Source organism: Mastigoproctus giganteus, chromosome 13 (assembly GCF_048544385.1).
Source record: "Mastigoproctus giganteus isolate SK-2022 chromosome 13, ASM4854438v1, whole genome shotgun sequence".
Taxonomy (NCBI): Eukaryota; Metazoa; Arthropoda; class Arachnida; order Uropygi; family Thelyphonidae; genus Mastigoproctus; species Mastigoproctus giganteus.
Genome location: NC_143587.1, coordinates 34,742,911 through 34,755,175, shown reverse-complemented (window position 1 = coordinate 34,755,175; position 12,265 = coordinate 34,742,911). Strand labels below are relative to the sequence as shown.

Sequence of the window (12,265 nt, the reverse complement as noted above, 5' to 3'; positions counted from 1 at the left end):
ACCATAAGGAGGATCTTGTGTCTCTGGGAATCATCTTTATTCAAGGCCAAAACGAAAAAGGAAAGAGATGAAGACAAGCGAAGCGAAAACTAAACTTAATTTCTTCTTATGCGATTTCTATTTATTCAATAATACACTGGAACCGCCAAGAAACCATCCCTCCCCCCCCTCCTCACTAATATGAATTGATCACAAATCAAGATTACTTCACAACTAACTATAACTTCAACATGTACTGCTAGTCATAGAATTTAATGTCGCAAACTGGCATTACAGCCCATTAATAGCGGCGTTCAGAAGATGCTGTGGTCCAATGATTTCATCCAATCTGTCCCAAGGGGGGGAGGGGGGAAAGGAGCCGTACCTTGATCGTTCGGCACACCTTTACGAGAGATGAAGAGTAACTTTGGATGGAAATTTAATTTAATATCCTTGTTGTAGTGGCGAGGGGGGGGGGAAGGGAATGTCATACTTATACCCGTTGGGCAATACATGTTCGGCGCACTTGCACGTGGCGGCAGTTACCATAGGAACGGAATGCTGACTAACACCACCCATTGCTCGTGACTTGCAATAAAAGGTTTGCAGGAAATGAGGATGTGAATTTTCAACACAAAACCTTGCAGGTTTCCTGTCCACCCCCCTCTCATTCCCACCCCTCTCCAGGTGATGATATTTGATTCAGCTACATAATTCTGGGACGTGGAGAAGGCAAAATGGCATATGTACATTAATGGACTATAAAAAGTGCATATTTTGTAATACGATATGAAGATGAATATGGGGAACTACCTAAAGTGGTACTTTGGATTTCCCCCCCCCCCCAAGTTTTTACTGCGTGGTACAGCAAAAATAAGGATGCAATCACTGGAAGGAGTAGCTATATAACAAGAATACAGATGGATAAATGTATAACCAAGTTAGTCGTTTTATATGCTAACCGAGAACATTGTGTCTGCGCATCCGCCACATTTTAAATTCGGGATGTCTCGATGAATCTTTCTAAAAAAGCCAAATGTAAAATTTCATGAAAATCCATCCACAGAGTCCAGTTATTACATGCGGACGGATGAACTAACATGGCGAAGACAACAGACACTTTACGCATATGCTAACGCTCCAAAAAATTAAAAGTATTCTATATATGTTTATCAGATAAGCAATAAATGTTTGCAGCTTTAGAATAACACACGTATAACTAGGACCGGCTACAGGTAATGAGATCATTGCTGCACCTAACCATGCTTTTAACTCCATGGTTATAAAATATTATATAAACAATATAAAAAAATATTTTATTTTAATAAACAGAATAAAAACAATTATGGAATAAATTATATGTGAAACATTTTTTCAATCAAACTGTGAATGTTGTTGCCATGCGCAGCAGTAAGGTTAGTAAGCAACGATTCTCGTTTCATTTTAGCCGCTCCTTTTATTGTGATAAAGATGGTGTCTGTAGTGTTTGAGAACCAAAAGAGGGCGCTGCGAGAAATGTACGTGAAGTGCATCAGTCGCATATGCTATATTATGCATGCGATTGCTGTAATACTATTTGTTTCGTTTATTAATATCATAAGCTAGGTTGGTCCGATTTACGATCGGGACCAACGTCCCAAATCCATCCCATTGTCCCGAGAGGCGTTTTTTTTTCGGGAAGCATAAATTTCTCGGTTTCAGAAATTTTAAACGTAATGGCTCAGCAGATTTTGGGGCGTTAGTATATGTGTAAAGGACCTATTGTTTCCACCATATTGGTCAGTCCGTCCGCATGTGAGTAATCAACATAAAATTCCATTCGGGACGTTGGTCCCGAATGGAATTTTATGTCCATTTTTTTTTTCAAGATGGAGATTGTTATCTACATCGATCGATCTTTCTAAAGAATGCGATGTTATTTCGTTACTGGTTCGCTGAACTTTGTAATTTTGAGAATTTTGTTCTTTAGATGATGTAATATATAACAAGTCATTGACACATTTAAAAAACTTGCCGGTTAAGTTTATACCAAGCGATTCATCGAGCATTAAAATTTTTCGAATTGAAGGAATTTTTTTTTAAATTTTATTTTATTATTTTATTTTTTTTTTTTGCGGAAGTAAAACCGCTGAAGTTCATTGCAAAATATTTTGAATCATCATTAAATGATGCGTACTTGAAGGTCATAAACTGTGTGCTTTAATTACTAAAAACTGAATTCCGAATACTTTAAAATTCAACTTCACATAGGAAATTGAAAAATTATCTTGCTTTTTGTTTACCATTCCAGCACATAATTGCAAGTCCCAGTTGGAGTAAGACTTCATATGCTAGCACTCTAAAGTACGGGATTCTTCACCTTGCTAAACCTGTGGGGGGATAGCTCATCTGCACACCTCCACTTGGGGTAGTTTCTTCTTGCTGGCACTCCCCTAGAGTGCAGGGTGATACTTCCTTCCCATACCTGAGTAGGAACAATCTATCTTGGCAAACCCTCACTCACAAGGGTAGGATTTTTTGCAGACACCTTCGGGTGTGGAATAATTATGCACCTGTTCACGGTGTAGGATGACCATTTACATGTATACTGTAAAGTGGCCCAAGTGCTGCTGACACCTTCGGGTGTGGGATGTCAAATGGTGCGACTCTTTGCAGGATTCTCTGTCCTGCAAACTTTTACTTTCCCTCGGCTTGGGTGGGCTTCTCGGCCCAGGGATGCCCAACTCTTCGTTCCTTCCCTGCCGCCATCTGGAGGACGTCTTCTTTCCTCGTCCTTCCATCTTCCTCCCCGCTTTTACTCTCACTATCATCCTTGCTCATCTGTGGCCAAGTAGTCAGAGAAACAACAGAACCCAACACAATACTATACACATACAACATGCCACACATACTTCTGGCATTTACAGAGTTTTGTATACTTCACAAGAGTACTGATGGCACAGTTGTGGGAGACCACCGGTGGCGCCTTACCCCCAAACACTATGCCACATAATGGAAATATTGAAAGAATATTATCTGATACTCATGAGTCATTATTCAAAACTGGATAAAACTTCAAAACAAAGTGCGCACTCCAGCGTAACATAACCTAACTTTTTTTCACTAGCCTGCTTGGATCCGTCCCGAATTAGTGGAGTAAACTAACCTAACCTTTTTTCACTAGCCAGAAATTAAAGTCTAAAAATCCACACAACTCAAAAACTGTGACAGTCTGGAGTGCGCACCTTGTTCTGAAGTTTAACCTCCAAATTTTATAATTGGTTACATCTCTGTTTTACCATATATTTGCCGGTATAGCGTTCTCAAAGATAATATTTGAGAAAAATCTAATGCATTTAAAAGATTTAATTTATTATCTACAATTAAATTTCCAAGAAAAATTTTTTTTTCTAGCAGTATAGTGGTAACACACCACATTAATACTGTACTTACATAAAATGGCATTTTATGTAAGTATTAAATAATTTAAGGCGTAAAAGGTTTTTTATCCCACATAAACAACCGGATGTCAACAACAAATACACACAACGCAGGCATAACAACATTATTCAATGTTACACATTTCGGGAAGCTCAGATTCTCACTTTCACAAGACTTTCAAGACTAGAACGTTTGACTTTGTTTAAGTCTGCTCTAATTCACCTAAGACCTGCCAAGTGAACAGTTTCCGGAAATGGGAAGGGCTGGCGTTGATCCAGAATCTCAATCCGCCGGTAAAGAGAAAGATTTAGCAGACACATGAGAAACTTTCAGAACTTTTTTTTTGTGCCTTATGTAACAACTCACAAATCAGTGGTTCAAAGATAGAAAATGGCTTCTATTTAAGATAGGAATACATCGGAGAGGGGATATTATTTGCACAGTTTTGTACATAAAATACATTTTATATCGATTTATTAATACATGTACTAATTTTAAATCTCGAAATAAGACGTTATAATATTCTACTAGTGGATGGGTTGAAGAGTGGGAAGTAGGAACACAGTCATTAGGCAAAATGTAAATTTCAATACCTAATGTTCGAAACTGTTCTTCTTAAATATCTTCGATAAATTTATTAACACCTCAGTCATTTTAGGAAGCCCTAAAATGACTGATCAAGTTCTTAATTTTCCCACAGCCACCAATAAAACGAAGTAAGTGTCATTATTTGCCAAGTCGACTTCCAACCGCAAAAGATCTCTCACTCCTTGCACACAGGGAAAACACACACACACGCACACTAGCACTAAAGTGGGATACACTTAATTATACTGCAACGATTGCTATCGCCTGCCCTCGGGGTCGAGCACACAAAGGCAGTTGTATGTGGTATTGGAGAGAGAAAGCGAGAGACTTGATGACGTCACTGTATGGGAACGTTCGGTAATGAATGCATGGAATTAGGAGAGAGAGAGTTCTTAGGAAATGAGGAAAAAGCGCCACAAGAAACCTTACAAAACATTATTACGCTTGACGTGAGTAGTAAAATTAAAGGAGATTTAACTTATTAAAGATTTATTCTATTATCCGGTGATTAGTCATCCGAATTATTTAGGCTTAGCTAAGCCTCGTAAGTCTGATACCAAGCAGGAAATGTAATAGATGTCTGGGCTACCATTTAGAAATTTATAAATAAATAGACAGTGTTTAGTTTACCAGAAACTTCCTGGCGGACAAGTCTTGAAACTGCAGCTGGTTCCCATCTGTCAACAGTATTCGAATCGGTGTTCCCCTACAATTTCCCACGTGGTTTGTTTCTTTTGATTTCAAGTGCCAATTCGTGACTGAAAGATCTTTTTTTTTTTTTTTGGATCATGTTTTGATTATCTGACATATTGGCATACTTATATTGAAATACAAGCTTGTGGGAAACGTTTGAAGCTTTTAGAAATGGTACGGTACAGTTATTTTGTTTGGATTATTGGATCACCTTCTCACCACTTAAAAATTCAAATTGGTCATCGTGTGTGGACAATTGATCTACACAGTTTCAGAATCGCTGATGATTTCAACGATTCTGAAATATTATACCATTAAAGTATATTTTGGCAATGTCGATTGAGAATGCTTCTATCGTGATTTGTTTTAAAATTAATATATAAGATCTTGATGGAGGGGGGATGCGTATGGGGGTATGAGATATAGCGGAATAAGCAAAAGAGCAATTCAAAGCAGCTACAGGATCTGTTTGCATTGGAAAATGATAAGAGGCGGAGAACGGTTTTGCTAAACACTTCAACAAGCACGCGATGGTGTAATTGCAAAATGAGGGAGGGGGAGGGGAGTAAAGCTCTTCTTGTAACAGGAAGTGGGTTAGATAAGTGACTTAAGAGACATCAAGGTCGAACACCAATATTGGCTGAATGTGTGAGCTGTTCAATTTTGAATGTTTCTGTTTCACAATTTCCCTTTGCATATTTACATTTTTCTTAATGTGTGTTATATACGGAGGTGAATTCAAGTGTTACGCGAACTTTTTTTAAATTATATATGCAATTATCACTATGATGTGAACATAGAAACGAAATAAAAATTGCGCGCCTGGACATATTTTCAGTGCTACGAATCATTGAGTTTCTGTATGAAGGTGTGAAAGGGCCTGAAAAATGTTGGTAGTTATTGTGGTAGGGTTCTAGGAGCATCAGTGACTAAGGCCATACAGCTCCGTGTATACTGTCTGTAAATTGCGTGTGTTCTGGGATCGATTCTCTGTTTGCTGGATGAAAATCCAGCAAACTGATCAACTCGTCCACGTTGTGAAAAAGGCCCAAAAAAAAATCCCTCACGTCATCGACTGGACTCGAATTCAGGTCTTTTCCGGTGTGTGGGGGGGGGAGGACGGCGTTTCTACCAATTGTGCTGTCCATGAGAGCGAAATTCACTTGAAATTTAAGGTAAACAGTATGGGGATTGTCGTCTATCGGGATCACGTCAATTCACTGCAAGACAATTAGCTCTATGCGATAATTAGGTGCATGATAGTTCTGTGAACGAGACAATTTAGTGAATGGAAATTGGTGGCTACGAAAATTCGGTAAGCCTCTCTGGAGATTGCATAGAAGTAGGAGCTGGAGTCCGAAACCCCTGAATGGAAAACCGCTAAAAGTGATAATCTTCATTTCTGTTCCTTTCACCTGGTTTCTGCGCCCGCAATTACCTTCAAGCTTTCCAACCCTCAACCAATTCATGCACCTGGAAAAGCATAGTCATGTTGCAAATAGGCACGTACTCACTTTCCAACTTGCCTATGAGATGGATCGGCGTGAATCCTTTTATACAAAATAAATGGATAAAAATTTTTATTTTTTCTAAATTTCTGCGTTCCTCCTTTCTAAGTCGCCAAAATTGCTTTTGTTTACTTCACTGATTTTGCTAATTTCTTATCTCTGTGCGATAACCTCGAATTGTCGTAGCCACCAACTGTTTTTCACCAAATTGTCTCGTACAACGAATTGACGTTGACCCTCGTCTATCATGATCAGCAGTGTTCCAATAAGTGCAAATCATTCAAGGAGTGTCGAGAACGCGTGGAGAACGATGGAAGAAAAACAAGGTCAGCAACTGTAAACAGTGCTGTGATAACTGCATGGATTGATAAACTCATATGGTGTAACTAAAGAATGAGTGAATTATCCGTGTAACGTGAAATCACTTTACATCATGATCCATTTAAGATTCAGGAAACGTCTCAGTGGAACCAGTTCATAAAAATCCCAAAGAACAAAAGACAATGCAATATGGGTACCATCACTTTACTGCAAACAGTAACTGTTTCACTACATAATGGAGATATACGCACATTCACTTCCATGGAAGGCTCCTCTCCACTTCTCCCCCTCCACCAGCAAACAAGATGGATATTTCATGATGCTAAAAAGGTGTTACCATAATTTCCTACAAGACGGTACAACCAGAGCTGGTTAAATTTAATTAAATTCAAACTCGACAAACTACCATTCAGGATCAGGGTTCCAGCCTTCAGCTGACTAGTACATGGAAAATATCTTCAGATCAAGATATAAAAAATAAAAAAACTTTTTTTTTTTTTTCCCCCCCAAAGTTTTAATCCACTGATAACAAAACTTCTTTTAAATGTTTGGTAGTTTTTCAAGACCAGGCGGCGCTGGAGAGAAGAGAGTTAGCGATAGGAGTGATGTTTCACGATGCTCTGACATTTACCAGAACACGGTATTTGTAAAAGGGAAAAACTGGCGTTCTTTGCAACACGTTAGTTCTCAGCAAGTATTTGAAAAATACAGCGCCCTCCCGAGTCCACGGTCTCCCCACTACTGTGATAGATGGCCTACCATTATCACTAAAGAAACCTTAGTTGGTTTGTTCGTTTTTTTATTTTTATTTTTGAGTGATGGATTGCCAGTTACAGGAATAGTTAATCGGCATATCACAATGCTTAGCTATACGTACCTTTTTTTTTTTTTTTTCCAGAAGGAGAGAGAAAAAAGGAAAAAAAAAAAAAAAAAATAGAAAAAAACTACAAACAGCAACAGTAGTATGTTGATTTTTCGATTTAAATTTCCAACAAATATCTAAAAAATGAGTTCCCGATCTTATTTAATTTTTTTTTTTTTGTGCGAGGGAAAAAGGGAGAGGGAAGATACGTGGTTAGCTACGTCCTTAACTATGATTTAAAGGAAATTTAAAAAAAAAATTATTACAGCACGTGATAAGGATTTAAATATTTATTGACTCACATCAATTTATAATTAATACTTAGGCGAATGGGATGTAGATCCCAGTCTGATAGTCTACCTTAAGCGTTCTCTTTCTCTCTCCAGAATTCAGGCTTGATAATTGGATTAAGTTGAGGCTCGAAACGTTGGCAAGTGTAAACTGATGTGATTCATTTCAATAACCGTTTTAAATTATCACGTGGTGTAACAATACTTTTAATTTTCCTTTAAATCATTTTTTTAGATTATTCGATGAAAGACAATTGGAAAAAAAAAACGCAGAGAGCGTGAGAGAGAGAATTAAAACTGCAGGATTAATAAAAAAAAACCGAAAAGAATGTAAACAGGAAAGAGACGAAGAAAACCGGTCGAGAGAAAGATTTAAACAAAGATTGGTTTACATACGACAAATTATAGGGGAAAATGTTTATGATTCCATTTATGTAAATCGAATAAGTACATTATTTAATACAATTTGGGATCTTTAAAACATGACAACTGCAACCATATTCGAGATGAGGATGGAGTTGGCACTGTGCCAAGTTCTGTCTTGACAGCGGTGGCTGTTAACCTAACTTTTTTTTATCTTTTTTTTTTTCTTTAATTTCTATTGGCCTACATTTATATACATTATAGCTTCAGATGCTACTCTAGTTAGTATGCTATTAGAAATACTATTCTTAATATTAACAAGGAATTGTAACTGTGAAATACATCTTTTGTACGACAGTTAGTGTGGAGAAAGAGAAAAAGACAGACTAATAAATAGTTATCCAAAGAAAGACCTAAAAGATAATCAGACAAACATTCACATCAGAAATTCCAAATGAGTACATAGTTAAATATAAAACTAAAGTCACGTACACACAAACATTGACATATGAAGACACTCCTCGACCAGTGGGGGAGTTGGATGAAAAAAAAACAAAACTTCTGTATGTTTACTTTCACCACGTTTTGTGGGGGAACATGAGGTTATCTTCGTGAATTTGAATGAATACGAAGATAATGGACATAGAAAACCTCTTCTCCCTTATGTAGAAGAGATCTGTCATGACTCAAAGAGATAAACAGATAAGATATAAAGAAGGGGCAAACATATACACCAACGGATAAAATTCGAATGCGAAATGCAAACGAATTAGACATCAACATCCACGATTCATAATCAGATTAGCCAGATGTGTGTGTGTGAGAGAGAGAGGCTAAGAATGTAATGGAACAAATGGTGTGCACAGTGCTGGAGAAATAGTTGAGCAAGTACCCCACCTCACCCCCAAAGGAGTACTGTTCGTTCACTGGGTATTGCAACAAAGTGACACGTCTTCCTTGCACTTCCCCTCTTGACGATCACTCCTCACCCGATGATATATCGGCTTATCCATTCGTCGCAATCCATTGGACTTCTTGTCCTCCCAGCTCGACCATATATTTCGACTCCAGAGAAGGGTACCCTGTTCTCCATCCACCCCCTCCTTTCCGAAGAAAAAGTCTAAACATTTCCGCCAGCCGCTGAATGAGAGTGCAGACGGTAGGGTCATTCACCGCGTCTGCCTGCCGTAGATCGATGGGGGTGCAGACAACTGCAGCAGCAGAAGCAACGAGCTACGGTTAGGGACAACCGTCTGCCTCATGTTGCTTTCCGACTACCCCTGCGCTAAGGTTTGAGTGTCGCTGGCCGTGAGCCATCTTCTCGATGCAAGTGATCGTCACTATTTGTTTTTATGAGCGACACGTCCGTGCATGGTGCAGTGTGCAAGAGGACAGAGAGAAGAATATGCGCTGTTAGTAGTGTGAATACTCGCGATATTGAACCATAATCGAATCTGCCTTGCGCTCTGAAATTTCGTAATGGTTTTATTTATCTGGGCGACGACGCGCACTTCTATGGCATCAATGCAACTGAACTAGCGAACAAGTTTTGTAGAGACTTGTACAGATTGTCTTTATTATCAAAGTTAATCCATCGGCAGATTTTAGAAGTTTTACAATCCGTGAAAACTATCTGAAACAATTAAAGGGAATTCTTGCTTTTAAATTATTAATAGGAAAAGTATTTTTTAAATCCCTTATTTTTAGAAAGATTTCGGGTATTTAGAGAAATCAAAAATAGATTATTTTCTTTCCACTCTCCAATGAAAATTCGGGACGAGACTTACGAAAATCGACAGCCGGTGATGATTTCTTTCCAACTTATCTCGATATCTGCGAATATCACTTTGCATCCTATTACCAAGAAAAATGCGAATTTTATTGTGTAGTTCAATATCGTTAGCAACTAATCAATGTTGGAAGTGTGGGTGAGGTTTAATTTTAGCTTGAAGTAAGAAAGGAGATACAAGACTCCATTTTGATGTATCTGTTATTGTAAATCTTACGCGAGGTTCAAATAACTCTCTGCTAGTAAATTCGAGAAGCTTATTGGTTATACATTTCTCTGTAAATTCCGTGAAGGCGTTACTTTGTTCAAAACTTGACACGGAGAAATAAAAAAAAATAATCTGAATTATTACTATAATTATTTTAAATGCATTTCGCGATTACGTAGAATTGTGACCGAATGCAAAATGTAAACTACGTCACTGTAGACATACGGCGCCATTTCAGAATATTTAATATGCACATTCCGGGCCTCTTTGTAATTTCATATGCTGGTTACATAAAAAAACAATAAATCTAGCTCTATAGCAAGTCTTCTTCATTCGTTATCAAGTAATACTATCGTCTATATGCAATTTGAAAACAAATTATATATGAGGAAGACAGAAGAGGGAAAAAATGGATTTGGAAAAAAGTGTTCAAATAAAAGACGAACTAAAAATGCCAGATAAAAAAAGAAAAATTACTTGGCTTTAATGTCTTTTATGGGTCACTAGTATTGATTACTGTCAAGCGAGGCAAATTACCTTAAATGCTTTAACAAGAAGGCAAAAAAAAAAAAAAAAAAAAAAATCAATGTAGGTCTCTGCGTGCTGCAAAGTTGAATGCAAAAAAAGGGGTGGGGTGGGGGTAATATAATATTCATAAATATTAGCACCTAGTAACAGCTATCAATGAATCAACGGAAATTTTAAATTCCACTTTTGAGTATCGCATTTCGAAGAGCTGAAATTCTGTTTTTAAATGTCGTTCCATCAAAATATGGTGGGGGAAGGGGCAAATGGTGGTTGTTGCCTCATATTGCCACTTAGCGGTCGCCATACTGAAGTTAGGGTTGTTTTTTTAAACCTATATATACACACACAACCCACGCTCTGTTAGATTTTTAAATAGATAGAAAGAGGATGCAACCACCAAAAGAAATTAGCTGATGGAGACCAGATTTCTCTAGCATACAGTATACATCACACCCACCCACACACGTGTTCCTGGATGTTATGAAGTAGGCTAAATTACGTTCTTAGAAAGACTATGTAAGGAAAAGTAGTTAACTGTATGGTTTTATAAGAATAATGACATTTAATGGCTTATTTTGTTCTTTGGGGTATGAATCACTCTTCCCTGCTTGGAAATTCGGAATTTTTTTTTTTTAATGTATAAATCTTTGCTAAGTAAAAACAGAAAAACAGTCCTCCGCTTATAACAGAGAGAAGAATCTAATTTAAATCGCACTTATAAATTTCGAGACCGAAGTTGGTAAAATGTCACCAACCAAATGGACACCGACATTTCACTGTCAATACTAACAATTGCCTAGAGCATACAGAACTAAACAGTTTTCCTGTTGTTAATCAGATAATAACCATGAATAGACCGACATCTTTAATCGTTGTTACTCATAACCAGAATAAGGAAATTTATTTTGGGCATCCTTGTAGCCTGAGACCAGAGGACGTAGGGGGAGAGTGAAGGATGTGTACCATTTCTATCATCACCAAATGATCTCTCTCTCTCTGCTTCTCCCAAAACGATGAAGGAAGTACATCTGGAGAGGGAAAAACAGAAGCTTAAACGGAGGAAGGAAATAGAGGCCACTAGAGGGAGCTGATGTGTTTAGCTTCTTATCCGGTGTGTTTGTAACAATAATTGTCGAAATGCTTTGGAGGTGGGGGAGTGAGGGATTCATAACACAGTTCCTAATTCAATTTACAAATATAGTTATATAGGCGATTTGAATTCAACCAAGAACATTTCCATTCACAATCCTCTAAATTACCCCAACTTTTCTAAACTAAATTTCAGTTATCGGTTTTCTTAACCGCCTGCTGTTTGCTCTAGTTACTCATTCAACATGTTTGCTCTAATATCCCTTGTCACAGAATCTCTTTTCGACCTTTTTTTCCTTCGTTAAGTCTTTACTTTCTCCGGTTAACTTTCCTAACAGTGAAGTCATTTTCTTTGGTGTCGCTGCTGTTTATGACTGCAGCTGGCATCCGTTTTCCAACTTTAATGACCCAGCTGTATGGAGACTTTTACTCTTACTCATGACCTTACGCAACTTTTTAATTTACCTAGTAGACGATCCTAACACTGTTGATCGTTTCTTCAAAAAGTACTTGCTTAACGTTAGCTGTTTCCTAGATACTTCAAATCGCAAATTACAGATGATCTTCTATCTAATGGAGCAGCCACTTTGTGAACCTCACGTTGTGTGGCATTACAAGTGCCAAACG

At 37.7% G+C, this 12,265-nt stretch overlaps 1 protein-coding gene across 1 annotated transcript in view; it reads right to left on the bottom strand.

Annotated features, from left to right (window-relative positions):
- The window catches only part of LOC150075950 (Krueppel-like factor 6), a 139,728-nt gene that overhangs the window by 110,468 nt on the left and 16,995 nt on the right, over window positions 1–12,265 (bottom strand). The gene's annotated exons all lie outside the window — the stretch shown is intronic.